The sequence below is a fragment of the Rhinolophus hipposideros genome (genome assembly GCF_964194185.1).
Source record: "Rhinolophus hipposideros genome assembly, chromosome: 7".
NCBI lineage: Eukaryota > Metazoa > Chordata > Mammalia > Chiroptera > Rhinolophidae > Rhinolophus > Rhinolophus hipposideros.
The window spans coordinates 58,049,218-58,071,289 of NC_138053.1; the positions used below are offsets into that span (position 1 = coordinate 58,049,218).

The window sequence follows — 22,072 nt, forward strand, 5'->3', positions numbered from 1 at the left end:
CTTACGTAGAATGCACCTGCTCAGGCTGATTAAGCCCCAACTGGAGTCACGATCCTCCACTTCTGAGATCACTGCCATTCTAACAAAATGAGTTACCACTTCTGGTGAGACATAAAAAATCAGGACCTATAAAAACAGAATTGCCCTCATATGAGGTAGGAGAAAAGAATGATGAACAGAAGCAGGGAAAACAAGGGCGTAAGAAATAAGTACTAGCAAACACTTTCTTATAAAATTCATAAAAATGTTAAGTCACAATTTATAGATGATTAACATTCCATAAATGAGACCACTGCCCATCAAGCAAATTTTTCTCTACTACCAGAAATGCTATATATTGTTTTGTTTTACTAAAGTCTATCTTCTGTTTTTTCCAAAGGCCAGCCCATTCTAACTTCACAAGATAACTTCACTTCTTTGTTCATAATAAAAGTTGAGGACTATATAACTTTATTCAAACTTTGAAATTGTACCGAGCTTTTAAAACATATTAATTCACAGGCATAATTCCATAGGGTTTAAAGTAGAGGAAAAATACTACTATCAAGTTCCACACATTTTCTTCATTCACAAATATAGCCACACAATGCAGTATAATCACTGTGTAAGAAAAGTGCTGGAGAAAAGGACAAGTTATCCACTTATGCTACCCAGGTTTCATCTTACATAGTTAAGAATGGGATATGATTTTCCCTACAGAATATTTTGGTAATGATGCAATATAATAACTGGGTAACTATTACTTTTAAATATTTTAAATATTTGCCTCTATCCTCACTCTATCAAAAGGAAAGGCCACAACAAATCAGTTTTTCTTTGTTTTTAAAAAACAAAACAAAACAAAAAAACCTGAAAAGAGTAACCTAAATCTTTCCCTCAATTTAAGACCTATATTTAAAACACAAAAATTCTGGTATAATGCATTAGGCGCATATCATACTTTCTTCTTAAGGACACAAGAATATACACAGTGTTGGTAAGAACTTACAAATCTGTTTTTTCTAATAACATAAAAAAGGTGACCTTGCTAAAAATATTAATCATAAAAATATGAAATCCACTAATCAATTTTATACCTTTCCTGACACACTAGCAAAGCATTATTATAACATTATAAACCGATATGCTGTGAAGGTATCTGGTAAAAATTTATATACAAGGTTAATGAAATTTAAAATATTTGCCAGAGTGGAATCTTCTGAGAATATACACGGGATTATCTTAGTCACATTGAACCAGTAGGTGGAAAATTAGTTTATTCATCTCCCTTCGCAAACCTCCTTTGTCATATACATGAGCTGCCTATGCTGATTCGAAAACACACATTTGCATGACCATATACGAGGAGGATGATATATCCATTAGAAGGAAAGAGTATAAGTAGCTCAACAAAATTCTACAGGATCCTGCAGGCATTGATATTACAACATGAATTTTTATGAGTTTTCAGGGAGAAGAAATATTTCTAACAAAAGGTTGATAAGAACTGACAGCTCCGAGTAAGTGAAATACACACACCCTCCGGCTCTCGCTCACCAAGAATACTCTTCATAGGGTGGCCAGGCTGTAAAGTAACTTAGCCCTTAGTGAGCACCCATTGTGTTTAGGGATACAGGTTCAGGATAAAGAGACCCAGCAAGTCTCAAACGTAAATCCTGCTACTATTGTTCCTCCTGTAAAAGTTCCTCACATAATGGTCCCACTTCTATTTGAGGATCAAGTTGCTAAGAAAGGATGGCAAGAATTATTAGACAAGTGTTAGTCTCCTTTTCACCCACTGATTTGCCACGATTTTCACTATCCCTTCCGTCCTCCACATGGGTTACCAGCCCGCCTTGGGGTGACAGGCTGGCATTCAGGGCTTTGCCATGAAGAGAATACTGTACTCATAAATGGTACTTTGTTGGACAACATCCTTTTGCTGGCTTAAAACCCACAGAAAGACACTGACGCCCTAAAAAGGGAGGGAGATAGGCTCCCTTCTCCATTTCTCTCTTCTCACATCCCCAAGTACCCATCATTTCAGTGAAATTAAGTCAGAAAAAAATCCTTCTCTTTTTGTAAACTGTGCACCAGCAATTCTCCATCTACTAAAGGAAATGAAAAGCACAATACTTCTAATGGGAATGACACTTTTTAATAACCACCTTGCTAGTTGAGAATCCCCTCAAAAATTTCAGGGTAAACATCAGAAGGCCTATTTAGTTCATCTGAGATCTTTCAAACTGGTGTGTCTATCATTTCTCAGTTTACACTGTTTAGTTCTGTAATGAGACATTAATGTTTGTCCAAAAGTCGGGTTGCAGTGAGGAGATAAATTTGTAAGGAATTAGGCATCCAAACAAACACATACCAAAAAAAAAAGGGAGTCGTCTACAAACTATAAAATACTCGTGAATAATTAATGTAAGAAGTAGAGCAAAGTGTGCAAAATTCTTTGTTACTCTGAGCACACAGGTCAGTGTCCTTTACATAAAGCCCTCAGGTCAAGTTGAGGATCTGAAAAAATCTGAGAGCAAAAACTTGGACACTTGAAAGGCAAATGGGTGAGTCCAAATCCTCTCCCGGTACTAACTGTAGAAAGCCAGGTACCAACTCTGCTCTTGAGTTCCCTGAAGCACTTGTTTCCTCAGCTGTAAATCCAGGCTCCTCCCTTGACCTCATGGACCTGCAATGAGGATAAAGAGCATGATGCCCATAAAACATCTAGCACAGCTCCTGCTTATAAAAGGCCCTTGGTAAATGGCACTGGGCAGTAAATCATCTCTCCACAAGCGAATGGAAGTGAGGCCCATGCTTCTTCAGCCCTGGCCACTCACAGAACCAACTGGCCACCTTTAGCAGACACAGGCACGCACGATCAGGATTTCCTGGTCAAACCCTGACGTGTCAGGCTCCACTGGGAATGAAATGTGCTCAAAGCTTTGACCACAAACACTGCCATGGGTACCTATTTCCTTATTTAACCCCAGCTGCCAGAAACACAGCCTAAATATTTTGCTGATTATGCCCCTGACTTTCCCGAGCACTGTCTCTCTCCCTTTATTAGTTTGTTTCGGTGTTTTAATTTTGTTAACGGTCAGTGGCCATTCCACATTTGTGCTTATCTGACACTCCCCTCAAGGTGGTACTGTGGCGACAGAGTGAGCATCCAGAGCAAGAGAAACAGAAAGAACAGAGGCATGTGAGATGGTTATCCATTGTGTGTGACATGCTGTCCCCAAACTCAGTGGCTTCAAATAAACAGTCTCTTTTTACCTCACATTCTGTGAGCCAGGAATTCAGGCAGGCCTCAGCAATTCTGTTCTATATATGCTTTGACATTTTTTTTTTATGTAACTAACAATAAATTGGTAAATCTGTTCATGAACAACTTCAAGAAAAAATATCAGCTCCTCTCTGCTTTTACAGACCCACCATGGAAGAGAGTACTGGCTTCAAAATCAGACAAACCGTGAGCAAGTTATTGAACCTCTGTGGGCTTCACTTTCTTTAACTGTTAAATGGAGCTCTCCCCCACCTTCCTTGCAAGATTGCCGGTAGAATTAAAAAATATAATCTATGCAAAGCATGAATATAGTGCCCAGCATATAGTAGGTCTTCAATAATGCCAATGCTGAAACACTTGACGAATATTTCCAAAAGCTAGACAGCTACAGAGAATCACTTCTAATTAACAGCGTCAGAAAATCCAAATGTTTTAGTGAGATGCTGCTGCTGGTTATCTTTGAAGGTAGTTTAAGTGCCTCAGACTTAAATTTAATGTTTTCGTTTACCTTTTGGAAAGAGATTCAGTCCATCACATCATTCATGACAGAGCTGAGGTTCTTTCATTCCAGATGGGGATGTGCAAGGTGCGTACTTTCAAGGCTCAGCCACTTGGGTGGAAACCATTTTTTCTGGCTTTATATGTGTTTATAGCGTGTCATTACACAGGTAATTGAGCACTGCGATTCAGCCACCAATTGGGAAGAAGAGCCATCAGCAATGCTGTCAGGGAAATTAATTGGTAACAGGAAAGAAAGAAGCAGTACTTACCCACTATTTACACAAGGAAGTCTTGGTTTCTTTTCAGAATTTTCTCTAACAAACAGTTTTAAATGTTTGCCCATTGACAGGATGGCGTATACAGAGGCCTCAGCCAGCTGCTCATCCCGGGAGCTTGCGAAGGCAAAACGCTGGCTTCCCGGGGGCCTTATGAACTTATCAATCCAGAAAAGGTACCCTTTACCTCCGAAGATGCCAGCTGTGGGCTTTACCGTCTGCTGGACCAGCACTTTCAGGAATTATGGAAAGAGAACCAGGAGTCCTAGAAATATTGTTCAGATGTCCAGGCAACCTGAAGTGGTCTTATTCCAGGCACTTCTGCCTGATTGGTGACAACTGGGTAGCCAGCAGTGCCAGACTTCTAGAAACTGATTCGTGCATATAATTTGAACATATAATACTTAAAACTAATAAATAAATAAACAAACAAATAAATAAATAAATAAATAAATCTTTTTTAATCATCTCTTCTTTGAATCCCATTCTGAATTGTTTACCTTGACAGGGGTCACAGAATGGGAAAAATTCACACGCTGCACCTACCCGTGAACCACAACGCAAAGTGAAAGGACTATCTTGTTCTGCTTCTGCTTGTATCAGTGCTAGCACCCAGTTTAAAGGTTCAACTTCCCTTAAGCTACAGCATAAAGTTTCCTCTGTGCATTTATTTACTCAACAAAGACTTATTGCATACCAGGTTGCTCTGGCTACAAAGATAAATAAGACAAGGCTGCTGCTCTTGTGTAGCTTGCGGCCGGGTGAGGGGAGAAGACATCACAACACGATGAGATCAGGGCAGTAGTAAGCAGGGTGATGGCCAAAGCAAGAAGTCACTGACTTGCTGGGGGCAGGCAAAGGCGAAGGAGGGACAGAAGTGACAACTTTGAGCTCTGAGAAACTGAGCTCTGGGTGTCTTCTTCTGATTTGTCTGGATCACCATACTTTCATTTTAGTAAAATTACAGAGAAGGGCAGGACCGAGATTAACTCTACGGGGCTAAGCATCTCATCTAGACACTTTCAGGAATCCAAGTTTTGATCGTGGGTACTGCAGGCAAGAAACCTCAATTCACAACATGAGGTGTCCGAAAAAAGAGAAAAAGGAAAGAAAAGGAAAGAAAACAAACATAAGCACTTTTTTCTTGAAATCAAATTAATTCTTATTCCACGGCCCATAGCAAGAAAATGAGTTACTCCTGGGACGTTGCACAAAAGGAAGCCTATGATGCTCTTTGCTGAATCTTCTGGCCCACCCGCCTCTGAAGGCCCAGGAGGCCAGCACATCTGTGCTTCTGTGCCCTGCAGGTGGCACTGGAATCCATGCCCAGGCGGGAAGCCAGGTGCCTAAAATCCAGTCTCCCAGGGAAGTGGCCAGTGGCCTCCTCTCTGGCCTTGTGCTACCAGTGCGAAGATCACTGAATTCCAAATCCTGTATGCAGGACCCATCAACCTTGACCCCCTTCCCCATCTGGAAGGAATCTGCTTTCCTTCTCTCCTTACCCTCAAAGAGAAACCAGCCTCCACCCTGCAAGGCACTGTATCCTCTATCCTATAGTTTTAGACTTTTTATAAAAAGACTGAGAACCTCTACTTCAAACTGCTTGTTTTCTCCCAGGCAGCTATCCCCAAGGCAAGGAATTACAACCGTCGTAGTTCCTGCTTGAAATACCAGAGAAGAGTAAAAGCACAGAGCAAGACACAGGTTTAATCACTTAAAAAGGATTATTCTGCCACCTGAGCCCCCGAAACACAGAATCAGAAAGGAGGCCTTGTCTCTAGTTGCAGATAAACACATCCCTCAGAGAAGCACCCCCACCTCCAGCAGGAGACACCCTGCGCCTCTCCCTGTGTGTGGCCCATGACGTTCCTGCTCTCCCAAACCACTGTCCTAGCAGCTCGTTCACGTTGGGAGGTGTGTGGTGTGTGGGAAGTACCATGTCTTTTTGGCACAAAAAAACATCTGCCAGCTCAAAGAACAGGAAGAACCTAACTTGCTCTCCAAAGAATGGAAAAACTGCGCTCCCTTGAATGGCTTTCTGTGCTGCAACACAGAAAAACTCCAATAAGATTTTTTTCAAAGCTTCATCTAAAATTGGGATATCATTGCCTCCTCAGGAGTCAAAGAATTCTAGAGACCCCCAAATACATTTCAATAAGGGCAAATGAACATCTTAAGTTCACATATCCGACGACTCAAGTCTTATAGGAAGTTTCTACTTTATCATTTCATGCATTAGCCAGCTGTCTGCAGGCTCTATGTGGAGAGAGTGAATATTTTGTTTTCCGAGTTAAGATTAATAGCATAGTTGTAACTATAAATTTCAAAAATCCAAAGTACACACTGTGGTTATAATAAAAATAGCTGGGACAGAGAATCTTTGAAGAAGTAGTGGAACAGGCTAGACGCTCACACGGGGCCTCATAGACTGCTTTCTTGTTATTTTTCCCGAGGGAAGAGTGAAGGATAAGATGTGCTAGGCCAAGGAAGAAGGAATAGGGCTAAAAGTAAGTTCATTTGGGAGTTTCATGTTAATTATAAAAGCAGAACTGCCCTAATCATTCCACCATGGCTTGGATATTTATAAGTAACACCATCTCCTCTAAGTTTTCCCCACTGATGCTACAAACTCATTTTCTCCAATCCCCCGGGTTGTCTTGTGTTATAAGTTTGTGTGGCTTTGGAAGGAGCTCCCAGGTCACACAGGGACCCCACACTTGTAGAGCATGAGTGGAAATCACTGAGTCTTTGGTGAAGGAATTTTCCCTCACACTTGCAGAATCCTAAAGGAGACAGACAAAGCCCCGAGAATTTTTTAGAGAATATGTTTTATCCTCACTTGGCTCATTTTCCTCCCCGCCTGCAAACACTGGAAACTGGCTACCCTGACAGGTTTGAGCCTGGAGAAACTACATGATAAAAATCACAGGATCTGCCTCATAAAGCCAGTTACTGTAGGCTGTGTATGCTGAGGATTTAAAGCAAGTTCACATGGCTCCGAGTTCTCTGAGAGCTACTGGGTGAGGGGCTGCCACAGGCACAGAGTGGGTCCTCAGCTATGTTGGGGGATCCACTCTGACAGAGGCCATGATTCCTGCCAACAACCTAGAGGGTGAGAGCTTTTAAAGGAGGAAGAAAAAAAGAAGATTGAAGAAGTGTCTGAAATTCTAGCCGGGCCAAAAACATCATTGCTCTAAACTTGGCAAATTTCAAGAAATGAGTCACCAAAAGATATCCAAAAGCAAGAAAAGTAAGTGCTAGCCTCAAGAGATACTACCCAAAATGGCTTACCTGGTAAATTCCTACCAAACATCCTTTCTCCCTAAACTCTGCCCCTACAAACAAAAGTTTCCTTAAGACAGTGGCTAAAAAAAGTATTAGTTGCAAACACTGCTTACTTGTCTAGGGAAATTAAAATCTTTTAAAAAATACTCGTGATTTGAAAGTTATGAAGCCCTAAGTAAGGTGGTATTAGAGAAAATACTACATTTTGGTAGTATATTTTGTACCAGTAATTTTAATGACACTGGCCCAGAGAGTTAACCATAAGCATATAGAAAACCAACTTGCTAATTACTATTCCTTCTAAATATTGTTAATTTTTAAAAGAAAGAAATGGAAGACTTTCCTAAGACTAGAACTATCTCTGGGGAATTTATATAATAGGGCAATTCATTTAATCTGGTACAACCTTCTCTTCTCCTTTCCAGTCTTACATCTTCAAGGCACCAAGAAAAGCAGCTTCCAGATAAATCCCATCAGGCTGATGATTCTGTACTTGGTTCCCTCCCCAAAACCACCTTCAGTCTGAATCACATTCGGACTTGTTGACAGCACACTGCACATCCAGGTCTGCTTGCTCTGTCTCCTAACCCAACTGTATGTTGCTTTAGGCACTGACCAGATTTTTTATTTCTTTTGCATCTCCCTTCCCTCCAACTTCTACAGAGCTTTGCAAGCAGGAAGGTTCAATAAACACCTCCTGACTTGACAAAGAAAAACAACTGTGCACTTTCACATCAGCTCTGCCCTTCAGCAAGAAGGGTTAGCAGCAAGCTGGGTACCGGGAGGAGTCTCCCAAGGATATCTTCACCAGCACCTATCATGGAAACAGCATGCAAAGATAACACCCTTACTTACCAGGACCCCATGTCCATCCACCCCATATTCTAATATGTCTTCCCTTTCTGCCTTTCAAAAGTGCAGGCCAACAGGCAAGGGAAGAAAGAAAAGCATTGCAAAAAAGAAACCCAAGAAGTTGATTTTGCTAGGCTTACTCACCACCCCTGTACTGTAATAATACCGGATATAGAGTTCCAGCCTGCAAGTGTAGGTTAAATTGAGCCCCATGTACAAAATCCCACTGTAATAAAGCCCTACTTTTCTACAATATACTAAGTAAGCAGCTGTTTTAACCACAAACTGAAAGCGACTCCGCTCAAAATTAGCCTGACTGAGCAAGACCTTCAGGGAATGAATGCTTTAAAAGTTGTCAGTCCATATTACAAGTTTAGAAACAAAATTTTGAATACCCATGAAACTTAACTTTAAAAAAAACAAAGCTACATCTTACTGGCAATTGTGTTATACAATCTGCCACCTTTCATCCAAGCCCACAGAGAAAGCAGCGGCCATAATTAAATTTACATCCTTAGATGTCCTTAAGTGTCAAAATAAATTTCTGAAAACTGCAGGTAATAGTATCTGAACAATTCAGGAAAGTGCCCATCTGATTACAGGTTTTCCAGGCTTACAAAGTACACACCCCTGATGTTTCTCAGCAGGGCTTACACTTATCATTACAAAATCACTTGGTAAACCTGCATTTATCATTTTTTAAAAAAAATCTGTTTCTCTTTCCTTTTAATTACCACAGATCATCTGTAAAGAGACACTGAGTGAGGCTCTGATGGGAACACCCCCATTGCAGGAACTGCTATAATAATTCTGATGGGACCTTCACTATCTCTTTAAAAGAACAAGTTGTGCAAATTCCATACTCCGCTGTAACCATCTCATGGGAGGAGGGGAGAAAGAGACAGTGAAAAGAAAACAAAAAGCTCGCAGCACAACGAATGAAAACATCTTCCAGGTGGAGTGATATGGCCACTCTTCCTCAAACTGTGTAGATTCGGGTTCAGAAAAGAAAGAGACCCCTAAAAACACACATGGAAGCGTCGATTCCCAATGGAATGTGGACATGGGACAATTCTTAAAGCCTCATCTATAGGACTGTCATTCTATCATCTGTGTGAAATTAAAAGAAAAAGCATGGGAGAATTTAATGTCTGCTGCTGAGGGAGAGACAAAACCATACAAACTAGACCATCATTTGTTCTACAAAGAAATCTTATTATACAAATCATAATAGTAATGTTTTAGACAAATGGCCACTAGTTTTCATTATTTCTATTAATAGTACTTGGTTAATTTAAAAGGCATTCTGATGGGTTTTCTGAGGTAACCACCTTCTACCTTTTTTTAATTGAGGTAAAACTGACATATAACTTTAGTTTCAGGCATGTAACATGACTCGATATCTGTACATATCATGAAATGATCATCACAATAAGTCTAGTTAACATCAGTCACCATACATACATAGTTCCATTTATTTTTCTTGTGATGAGAACATTTAAAATCTACTACCCTAGCAACTTTCAAATATGCAGTACAGTATCAGCTATAGTCACCATGCTGTACATTATATTTCCATGACTTAGAACTGAACTGGAAAATGGCAGAAGACATTGCTTTGTGTTAAAATGATTTGCCCCCATATGTGGAGGAGTCTCAGGCATCCATGAAGGTGTCCTAAAGACAAAGAAAAGTCACTGCCACACCTCCAGGAGGATACCCAGAGCCACCAGGTAGCTGGATTAAAGTCTGAGTATTGAGTTCCTTCTCCTCTAACACACCTGTTCCCTAACTCAGAAAACCTGGGAAGCCAGAGCCCTGCTCATCCAGGTGTGCAAATATTGAGGATTAATTGCCAGTAATTACTCATGTCACAGTCATCTACCTCCAAAAGCTGCTATATTGCCCCCAACACCCTATAGAAGAAAGTCTTGCCCTAAGTACCCAAAAGAAACCTCAACATGAAATAGCTATTGGCAGCACTTCCCAGCTGGCAGGAGCAGCCGAGAGTCAGAAGGCCCACTCTGATCAAGATAAACACTTAACCTCTCTGGGGAAAGGAAAACAGGGTATAAAGCAGCCTTTGACGTTTCAGATCCAAAATGCTACTTTTGTCACGTCTTCTAGCACGATTATCCCATTTCTAGGACTTTATCATCCCATTCTAGAAGTTAATTACACTTTCGTAGACAGATCTGGAAGTTGAATCACTATTTAAAACTATCTCTATGAGACTCATACTCCAAGTTCCAAACAACTGACTTTCAAACAAACATATAAAACAACCCTGATAACTCAGGCTAATGGTTTAGGTGGGAGCAGCCTCTGCTAGGTAGGTAGGTAGGTAGGTAGGTAGGTAGGTAGGTAGGTAAATCAATCAGTCAATCAATCAAATGGGTAGTCTGGTAAAAAGCAACTTCTGATAGATTTTTTTAATTTTTATTTTTCAATTACAGTTGACATACAATATACATTAACTTCAGGTGTCCACCATAGTGGTTATACATTTATATAACTTACGAAGTGATCACCCTGATAAGCCCAGTACCCATCTGACACCACAGTTATTACAATATTATTGACTACATTCCCTATGCTGTACTTTGTATCCCCAGGACTATTTTTATAATTGGCAATTTGTACATCTTAATCCCCTTGCCTTTTTCACCCATCCACCTAACCCCCCTCACATCTGACAACCATCAAAATGTTCTCTGTATGATAGATTGATTTAACTTTGCAAGCAAACTTTAATCCATTTCCAGGACTGAATGGCTAGGATCCAAAACAGTACAGGAGAGCCGTGCTAACTGGGGGAGCAGAGACCATACAAATCTCTTATATGAAAAAATAATTTTCAGACATGAGAAGTTGCTGGGCTAGCACATGGGAATGAAAGACCTGTGATGTGACATGTGGCCCAAAGAGTAATTCCAGGCAGCAAGCAAATTGCAAACCTTTCTGTTTGGAGCTTATGGGAAGAAAGTAGATTCTGCCACTGACTTAAGGATTTGCAGGTAGTTCTGTGGGAGAAAGACCTGATTCTGCGGTCCGCGTCTCCAGGAGCTAGCACCAAAAATTCCACCCTTTATAATTTCATTTAGAACAATAATACCTGATGCACACAACAGTATGTTATAGTGTCGAGAAAAACGCAAAACTGATCTTCTTATCCAGAATTAAATTCCCTTGAAGAGACTGGGACAAACCCTCAACATTTATTCTGATGACTGACAGAAACATACCAAATGATTTTAAAAGATGAATAAAAGTGAAACATAAGTCAACCATATTTCTTCTGTATGTTTAAGTCAGCATGTTTTGAAAGGAAGAACCCATGAGTGTCCTTGTGAGAATTCCTTTCATGAATATGTTTCTATTCACAGCCAGCTTTATTTGTGAAACAAGGAAGTAAAGGCTCACTTCACTTTAAAAAAAATAAAAGATTATGTTCCCATTCAGAAATCAGAAAACACAATTGACTATCAAGTTTGTCAAAAGAAAAATGTGATTTAACAGTTCTATAACAAATTACATATCTATGACAAATTTTAAATTTTAAATTACTGTTTCTGTAGTTAGAGGGAAAGAAACTGGATCTGGACCTGAAAGGACCTTTTATTTCATCACCTGTGAAGATCCTGGAAGCTAATAATTTGCCTAGCAAGCAGCCAAGGCAAAGTTCAGACCTCCCAACTCCTACTCCAACACTCATCCACGACCGATCAAATTGCCAGAATTCCTGCAATCCATTTCCACTAGCGGCAGCTTTATCCTGAGCACTAAGAATACAACCCAGTGTCACTGTTAATATTTTAAGGCTAATTGTCAATATATCGTCAGAAATTAATTCCTTTTAACGTGTGGCCAAAAATGGCTTACTGCTACAAGTATTGCTGTAATGAATATCCAAAAGGTATCTAAATAGAAAACAGTTTCCCAAAGCCAACAGGAAAATAAGCATTGTTTTACAGTCAAAACCTTTCATTTGTAGAAACCTACTCAACCCATTACCTGACAACCTAAAACTCAGGATCATAGTTTTAAATCTTAGCCCTGACCTTAACAAAAATTCTACAGACAGACCCTTAATCCAAACTCTTAAATACCAAATGCACAGGGTCCGATCTGCTAAGTGGTATTTCATTCACTTAACAATCATTTATTCAGCCATCACTTACTGCATGCCTGTAATGCAGGGTCTCCAGCCCCGCTCCCGCTCTCAGCGGGTGGACACCGAGTATGATGAAACCAAAAAGGAACACAAATGGAGCCATGGATAGGGGGTTCATACTGCTATACTCTTGCTGGCGGCTGGGCTGGAGACAGAGGAAGCAGGAGCCATACGATCCCCAATCTGCCATCGCTTCGCTGCCAACCAACCAACCCCCCAGCATAGCCATGGCAGTTACATCAGTGGCTAATGGCGAACTGGTAACAGCTGATGGCCACCCAGCCACAGTGGATGGCCATCTGATTACAGCTGATGGCCACCTAACAACGGAGCCAACACCCCTCTATGTGAGGCCGAGAGCCTGGAAACTGCTCTCTGGGACTCTGTCCCCACAATGCCACATCAGATAAGGCTATGTGCTAGGCTCTGGGATATAGAGATGGCCAAGAGGCTGGGACATTAGGAATGCACAGTGTTCCTCAATGGTGTCCTCAAACACTCCTCTCCCAGTCTTTTCCCACTACTCTCCTCTTCATTTGTATAACGTTGAGAGGGTCACTTAGCTGCAGCATGGCAATTAAATGAATAAATACAAGTAAAACACTCAGAATGGTGTCTTGTCACACAATATGCTTCAATAGCCACTTTGTGCAAAGTATCACTATCCACTATATGCTATCCGCTCTCCCGACTGCAGATATTTGAGTTGACATGACATCGTTCCCACTTTGAGGAGCTCACAATCTAGTGGGAGACAGAGATTAACCATTAACTCTACTACAAAAAGAAATGTGTATAAAATGGGAATGAGAAAACTGTTGAAATAATATCAGAAAAGGCTGTGCAAATTGTTAACCACCGTACACATATTAACAATATATGCACAATCTGGCATACTCCAGGCACAAAGGTAGTGCAGTACAACCCTCAGAAAAACAGAACTTATCTGGCTATCTTCAACTTTTAAAGTTAAAAAAAAAAAAAAAACAAAACAAGATTATCTACTTTTGTTAGCAAGCAGCGCACACAATTTTCTACTCACTTTCTATCTCTTTTTATACACTTTGATGTCTTCAGTAGTCTTGAAAGATGATTGATGCACAAAGAGAGAGCCCTAAAGCACTACAAGATGTCCAATCATTAAAAAAAAACAAAAACAAAAAGTAGCTTGTTCAGCACAGAATAATAAGTAATAAGTCAGGAAAACCACACCACAATATCTTATGGAAAAAAGGTAAGTGAGAAAGTAAGAAGTAAAAGAGCTTTCAAATTAATTTTTGGTGACTCATAAAACTCAGTAACCAAAAAAGGCCTTTCCCCCAAAGTTTCTGTTTAACAATGTTTTACTATAATCTTCCTACTAAAGTGGTTTCTCGTGTTCTTTTTCAAATTTGATGACCCAGTTATGGATGGGAAGGGGGGGAAAGCAACAGGGATGAATTAGAACAAGGAATGACAGGTAACCTAATACACAGAAAGTGATGATTCAGAAATAATTTTAAAGGAATTTAAAGCAGTATGATTTGAGCGGGTTACAAAAGTGTCATGTTGCTACTCTACTGACATAACTCTTCTCGACCAGTCTTAGTCCATAATTTTAAAACTATTACTCTCAGCTTTCTCCAGGTACAAATCTTTTCATTTCAAAAGCAGAACTCTTGAGAACAAAAGTGATATTGACATTTTAAGAAAGAAAACCAAGAGAGTTCAAAGTCGTAATTTCCATTTTACCTCTCATCCTAATAGAGAATTTGCACCATGATTAGGACCCACCCATTGTCATGACTAAAGTTAGTCCTAAAGAGGTCTTAGAGGCACTTTTTGAACCATAATCCTCTTCCCGGCCAACAGTGAACACGGGTAGCTTATTAGGATACCTTAATGCCCGTAGAACAAAAACCCAAGAAACTCCAGAGAAATAAGATGGTACATTAAATAAAGTTTACAAAGTTAATATTTCAAACAACAGATAAACAATTCAAAGCAGCAAAACACAGGGCAAAGATAAGATTGTCTTTCTTACTTGACAAGTCCTTTCCTCCAGTTTCCTCTGCTCTCAATCTCACACACACTCACTCGGTCTTTAAGGCCACACTGACTGAACGTGGTGCTTCTACTTACTAGTCTGACAAGAGCCACAAGAACAGGAAGGTCGGCATTTTCTTGGGTCATCCTGATATGGACTCTACTCATTTGAGATGCGTGCTCCTCCGCCGGTAAAACTTTTCAGTGGTCCTCTCTCTCCAAACAAGCATTTGGGGCTGCCCTTTTCTCTGGAGGAATTCTGCCCTCCTCTTCTTGGCTGCCTCTAGGAGAGCACCCTCAGAGCTTCCCTTTTAAAAAATGAGAAGCCTGGGGGTGATAATGACTTCAATTAAGCCTCAGGTGATTTCAATTAAGCTCTCCAGCTAAAACAAAGGTGGGACAAGGCCATTTTTTTGTGAGTCTGTTGTATACAGGAGCCAGACATATTCCTATGCAACCAGTTTATTCATAAAGAACCTATTTGCGAAAATAATCATTTTACCTTTATAAACAAAATGGATTCCGCCGCAACTGTATTCTATTTCAATAAGTTGATGTAGTTTAGCTAGCAGTGATTGCCCTAGGAAGCAATCTTAAATTTGTAATTTCTGTGAATATAAGTCTCAATGACAGTGTACAGCAACATAAGATTTTAACCACCAACTCTAACCCAATTTTACTTTATTTCCTACCCCTGATGAGACAATGGGGCTATTCTTGCATTGCAGAAGGTGCAGACATCTCCGCATAAAGAATTGCCTGAAAAGACAAATGTTAACACTAGACACCTGAGATATGATGGTATTATTTTTAAAACAAACATAGAAAGGCACAAAATTATCAGCTAGGATGGAACTTTATACCTAATTTCTCATCTTATTAAAAAAGCAGGCGACCAAGTTCTAAGGCAGAGGCTAAAAGATTGGTGAGCTTGCCATCCACCAAAAAACATCTTAAAATTACAAAGTCAAGAATATTAAAATTAAATTTTAATTTTCCACATGATAGCCTATGAAATTTGTTAAGAAAAGAAAGCCAGTTTGTCAGTAATGCCATGCTCCTTCCCACCTCCCTACTTCTCCCTTACCCCAATATCAGTACAAAGCATTTAGGCTGAAAGGTTCAGCAGAAGTAAGTACCACAATCAAAATTATATCGACTGTGTCCAAGAGAGGAATTGATGGGCCAGCAAAGGAGTACAGGCCTAGGGTATAAATTTATAAGCTGTCTCACTGACACATGTGTCTAGTTATGAATTCAAATCATTAAATGATCAGTGAAGCTTTTCATTAAGAGAAGTTGGAGAAGCCTCCAGAAATTTCACACAAGTTCTATACACTTAAATGTGACTTTTGTGTATGTACCGCTGACCACGGTCCTGAACCTACATTTCACATTTAGGGAAGGGCTTTCTCTCCTAACCCTGGAAGCATAGGTGGCTTCTCTCCAATCCTTCCCAGGAATTCTAAACCAGGTGAGAGAGCACCGAGAGAGAAGGGCTAAGAGAGGGAAAGAAACAATACAGAGCAGCTGTTGGAGAAACAGATTTCTGCTTAATCCTATTTTATGTTATGCTGTCCCCCAAACTAACATTACTGGATAAGAAACCAGAAAAACCATCGGAGACACAAAAGAGAACAAGAACATTTGAAATAAACAATGCAAAGCAGTGTAAATGTCAACCTTCACAGGTGCACAGAACAGAGTACCAGGGTGATGCCAGGGAAACTGGCTGCAGTCACGGCACCAGCACTTGAGTTGTAACAAAAGTGTTTCTGGGTTATTTGCATTTTTGTCTTAAAACTTGAATTGTTTACACTGTCCCAAAGGGACACAACAGAATTTTGGTTGGGCAATTTATATACATGAGTTCTTGCATTTTTAGAGGTTTTATTGTATTTATTGTATTTCTAAAAGATTTCCCCTCTGCAAAGTTAGGGTGGCCTGGACTACCTGCCTTGTCCCCCACCCCTAATGCTTCTATGAACCAAAGTTGGCTTCCAGAAAAATCACTGAATTTCCTTGTTACTCCCTTCTCAGCCCCTAAATCTTTACCTAGGAAGCCTAAGTGAAGTACATGGTCATCTCACCGGCCTCACCATATGGCTCACATGCTGCCTTCTAATTCCCTGGGTGTAGCGAGTAATTTGCATGTTCATAGAGACTTTTAGGATATTATTTAATAAATGATTACTAAGAGCAGGTTCCATGAGCAAGAGAGAGATAGTGTTTTAATAGAAGGGTTTATGAACCATACACCGTAAAGCTTTGCTGTTAGTACATCGTAAGAAATGCTCTGTCCATGAAATTAAAAGTGATAACTATGTAACTTGTCTACCTACTCATGAATGAAAGGGCCTGCCAGGACTACCAGCAAGACGTGCTGGCAGTATAGTCCACCAGGGAAGCGACCTCTAGGCGGCGGCTGTTCCTGGCTATGGCACTGATTTTCTGCATCAACCAGCTCTTCCATACTCAATAATAATAGCAAATTCCATTAATTCTCATAATGACCCTCTGTAATGAATACTGGCCTGTTCATCTTACAAATGAGGGAACAGTCTCAGTATTAATAACCTTTCTCCAAAGTCACGTGATCTATAAGTGGCTGAACCAAGGTCATTAGTCCACATCCTCAGGCTCTACAGACCCTGGTCCCAGAGCAGGGAAACGCTGGCTGTTGACTCGGACTGGATGAAAGAGGAGCACAGCCCTCTCCAGGCAACACTATAGAATGTGAGAACCTGATTACAAATAGCATGGGGTATCTTTCATCTGAAAAATACAATCATCTCTTCTAAGGTATACATGTGCATGTACACACACACACACACACACATACACAGACACACACACCCACCACTCAGTTTTCTCTAATGCCAGGCAACCTGGTTGTAGACCAAGTTTGTAAGAAATTTTCAAACAGGATTCTTTCTACAGTTTGTCTTCTTTGCACCCCTCACCATAGTACTTCTGCACCCTTCCTCACAGGAACAAACCAAAAAACAACTGGACTTATACGCAGTATTGGATAAGTCTGAGGGGATGGATAGCCTTCAGCACTGACTCCAAAACATTGGCAAAATATAGATATCTGACACTTCCTAGAATACCTCAGCCAGAGATTGAAAGGGTAAAAGCCTTAGTTCTTTGACGCTGCCCCTTTCTTCTCTAGGAAAAGCCAAGCAAACATGCTAGACTGTGTACCGTGTGCTAGCCCACAAACACCATATATTCCTTCAAGAAAATAGTAGGCTTAAGGCAATATCGCAAGGAAAAGACTAATGTTCACACTAAAATATTCTCTTGAATAGAGCTCAATTCTTTTCTTCTTATATTTCATATGTGTATACCTGGAATGCCTGAATTGCCAGGAAAGATCCCCCTGTTCCATCTACACACCAACTAATAAATGCCATCATCGCATGTTATCAGTTCCAACCCTGAAACATTTAAACAGGCTACACCAGCAGTTCCCAACAGGTGGGCTTCCTGCTGCCAGACCTTCCCAAAATACAAATCTGATCATGTCACTTCCTTGCTTTGAATCCTGCAGTAGCTCCCAATGCCCTTAGAATAAAGTCTAAAAGGCTCTGTATGACCCAGCCACTGCTTCTCTCGCAAGCATCACCTGACGCCATGCTCTCCTCTCCTCCATGCCAAACAACCGAGATTCCTCTCACACCCACCATCCTCTCTCGTTTCGGGGACTCCTGCTACAGCATCACTCTTATCTCTTTCCTTCTCCCAGCTAACTCCTACTCATCCGTTAGTTCTCAGCTCAAACATCACCTTCCTCAGTGAGGCAGTTCCTACCTCCCAGTCTGGGAGTGCGGGCATACGTTCCCTCACGGCCTGTTCCCCTGTACATCATTTACCACCTCTGAAACCAGTTAATAATCATGTGTTTAGTGACTATCACCTCTACTACACTAGAAGCTTTGTGAGGTCAAAACTCTCTCTGTCTCATCTACCCTCATTTCCTCAGGAGTACTCTTCACAGAGGCAGACTCAATATGCATTGGCTGACTGACTGATTTTCTGAGCTTGCGGCTCTTATTGAAGTACTGAGTCAAAAAGCAGACTAAATAATATACATGCCAAGATTTATGCAGTACTTTTTTTTTTCAAAATATGTAGCTGCTGTGATTAATAAAATGCAAATGCAATGAAAAGTTTTACTGAATTCATGGCTGCTTTTTGCTATTTACTCTCTTACCCAATGAACCCTAGAAATTCATCTACTGCATTACTATCACGTGATGGACCCCACATATACACATCCGAAATGATACTAAAAGCCGTCCTCAAACTCATACACCAGTTAAAAGACATCCCATAATTGTGCCAATTGTTAATAAGGGGAACTGTTTCCCGAATTATGTCAATAAAATAAATCCTTTAGTGTAGCAGAGTATAAAGGAGTCGCTTAATATTGAATTGAAAATCCTTTTAACTACTAAGCCTTTTTTCCCCTTGCCAGTCTAAGAATCCTTGAAAGTTTCAAGTTTGAACACAAAGTGAAAAACAGAGTTGACACACGAGACCCTTTACAGTCGTTCTGAGTGAATCTTCAGGGATTTGACTGAGTTCAAAATTTACCTGGAAAACTGTTCATAACATTTTCGCTGTGATCCATAAGGTTTTTTTGATACAAGACCCAGAAGTTTAAGCGTAATTCACAACAGATGAATACACACATGGTCACCCTTCAATCAAATGTACAACTATTTTCAAAAATGTCATTCTTTCCTAATTCATTCAACATAGATTTACTGAACCCTATTACTATAGTAGACGCACTGGGCTAGGTATACAAAGATGAACTACCTGCCCACTGGAGTTCAATGGCACACGGCAAACGGCAACCAAGGACTTGGAGTCATCACCAGGTGATTTGGGAAGGAACAGAACCGAGTGCCTAACAGCAAAGCTCAGAAATGTTGTCAGAGGAAACGTCCTCCGAACGATATTATTATAACTGACAGAAATGCAGCCCACTACCCTCTACACCCACAGACCCCAAATGCATAGGCTTGGGGAAGCAGTGGTAAAGTCAGAAGCAGTTTATTTAAACAAAAAGCAAAGAGCCATCTCTAAATCTTGTGTTTGACATTAGGTATATAAAAACTATTATCACTGTCATGACATAAACCAAGTATAGGCATATTTCATATTATTGAGTTTCACTTTATTGTCCTTCACAGATGTTGCATTTTTTTCACACTGAAGGCAGGATTCACCACCAGCAAAAAGATCACGACTCGCTTTACTGAGATACTCACCTTATTGCGGTGATCTGGAACCGAACCTGCAAAATCTGAGGTCTGCCTATATTGTTTTTAAGCACCAAAAGCATAAAGGGTCGCTGTAAGTCTAAGAGACTTTGTAAGTTTACACAAATATCAACAATAGAATAAAACATAAAATAGGTCGAACACTATTGACATTACTAGATATATTCAAAATAGCTTTAACAAGGTTGTCAAGATTTAGCACAGCAATGATATACTAAAAACTTGAATCTTGCTGCTTTTTAAGTATTCATCCAATAAGTTATTGTAAAAAAAAAAAAATTGGAAAACAATGACTCTCCCAAGCTACATATAACAATTTTAAAATCTAAACGAACCTCTTTACATTTTATGGGTTGCACTTAGGCATTTTAAGGCTTTATACTCAATGCCTTGCCATACAATACGCTGATAGTGCCTTGCTAAAACCTGATGCAAGTAAAAACTGTTTCCCACCTTATTCTAATGAGAATAAACTGAATAGACAGCCTCAGATTCTCTAAAAGTAGACAGCTGATTAATTTTGCATAAATAAAATAAGCCTGCCCCAGCTGATACTTCCATTTCACAAATTTTTTATCACAAGTGAACTTGAAAATTAATATTTACATAGCACTCAATGCGATATGTTAGATACTGCACTAGGATTAAATTAGATGGTTGTATAAAATGCCTAACAATGCTATTGCTACTATGCCCATTTAAGAGGTAAAAACTGAGGCTTACATTAGTTGAATGGCTCACAGTCCCACATCTAGTTAAGGTAGCAGAGCTGAAAATCAAACTCAGGTCTTTCCACTAAACTGTGTGTAACCCAGTGCTCCGGACTGAAACTTCTGGAATGGTATCTATAATTGTGTGCATTTTTTGAGGATAAAGTAAAGAGCTTTCATTAAATTCTCAAAAGGTCCACAACCCACCCCCTCCCAAAAGGTTGGGAACCACTGCACCATCCCATCGCCAGTGTAAGAACCAGACAATGTTCATGAGACTTCAACCCCTTTTACCAAGACTATCACTTCTCTACTCCTGACAAGGGAAAAAACTGTTTTGTCAATTTAAAATTCTCAAAGCAAATCAAGATTTCCACTCCTGGACAATTTCCAGCGTCCCCTGCTACAGGTTAAGTTACACAATAAATTGCAATACTCTATCAGTTTACATCCAATTCTGAGATTTCACAAATACTGACCAGTACTATTTAGTCATTCCACTTTCCAAAACGTGTTTCAATCAACCAGTCCTCGCCACATTACCTGTGAAATAAGCTATCATTATATTCACTTCCGAGAAAGTAAAACACTTTCTCAACCTGTGGCCAGGCAATAAATCAGCTACAGAATCCAGATCAAAAGTGAGAAGTCCCCGACTTCCCCTGCCTGAGATCTGCAAGACCATGTCATGTGCCACAGAGCACCCTCCAAGCTAACACAGAAAACAAAGGACAATTAACTCTACAATCTTCTCTACCAATGACAACACTAAATTATAACCTATTGGTAAGTCAATAAATTAAGGCATACCCTCAGCTGCCTAGTGATAAGTGTGCTAATCTCTGAAAGTTGAGACAGATGTCACAAAGTGAACAAACGTGAAAATGTGAAAATACATGCCTGTCATCTTCAAAAGCAGAAGAAACCACTAAGGAACCCTAGGTCAGTCTAAGATTTGGTCAAGTAACTCTGTTGGTGGGTGTGGCACTCTGCTTATCTCCTGGCCTCCTATCGCTAGGATAAATCTGAACGTTGAATCCAAACTAAATTTCTGATCACAAAATGAGAGTGTATGTGTGGAAATGACTTTTACTTTGAAGCTCATTGGTTAAACTATTGAACTGAACCTCAGGGGAATGAAACAACTCATCCAAAGACTCACAACTCAGGAGCAGAGGCAGTTCTAGAAAGCAGGTCTCCAGACACCTGTCCAGGATCTTTGCACTCCTCTAAGGGGAACTGGAGAGCAGATTATGACTATTATGACTACCGCCAGAGACTTAGCCAATGGCCAGCTAGGGTTTGCTCCGTCTCTGCCAGGCTAGGACCTGACTCCTCTCACCTTGTGCCAGATGTAGTCTTTGCCTCCAGGCTGGGATCCCAGGGGGCTACTGTCAGGGCAATGGCCTCAGCTTGCATCTGAGGGAAAAGGCACTTACTAAAGCTAACTCCATCAGAGAGGAGGAAAATACCACTCTGGCACTGAGGAATCAACTCCACAAGAGGCTATGTTAGTGATGTTTTATTTATGGCCCTGCCTGACCAAGATGACTTCCCCACAAGAAATGTCCAAAACAAACAATCTCAAAGACATGAAGAACCTTAATGCTTCCTGAGTTGCCCTCCAAGGGCAGGAAAAAAAAGGTCAGCGAAAGTTGGCGGAGAACACCAAAGTCACATGCTCA

At 40.3% G+C, this 22,072-nt stretch overlaps 1 protein-coding gene across 7 annotated transcripts in view; it reads right to left on the reverse strand.

The window, feature by feature from the left end:
• The window catches only part of MAST4 (microtubule associated serine/threonine kinase family member 4), a gene marked incomplete at its 5' end in the record, with an annotated part of 545,031 nt that overhangs the window by 521,546 nt on the left and 1,413 nt on the right, over nt 1-22,072 (reverse strand). The gene's annotated exons all lie outside the window — the stretch shown is intronic.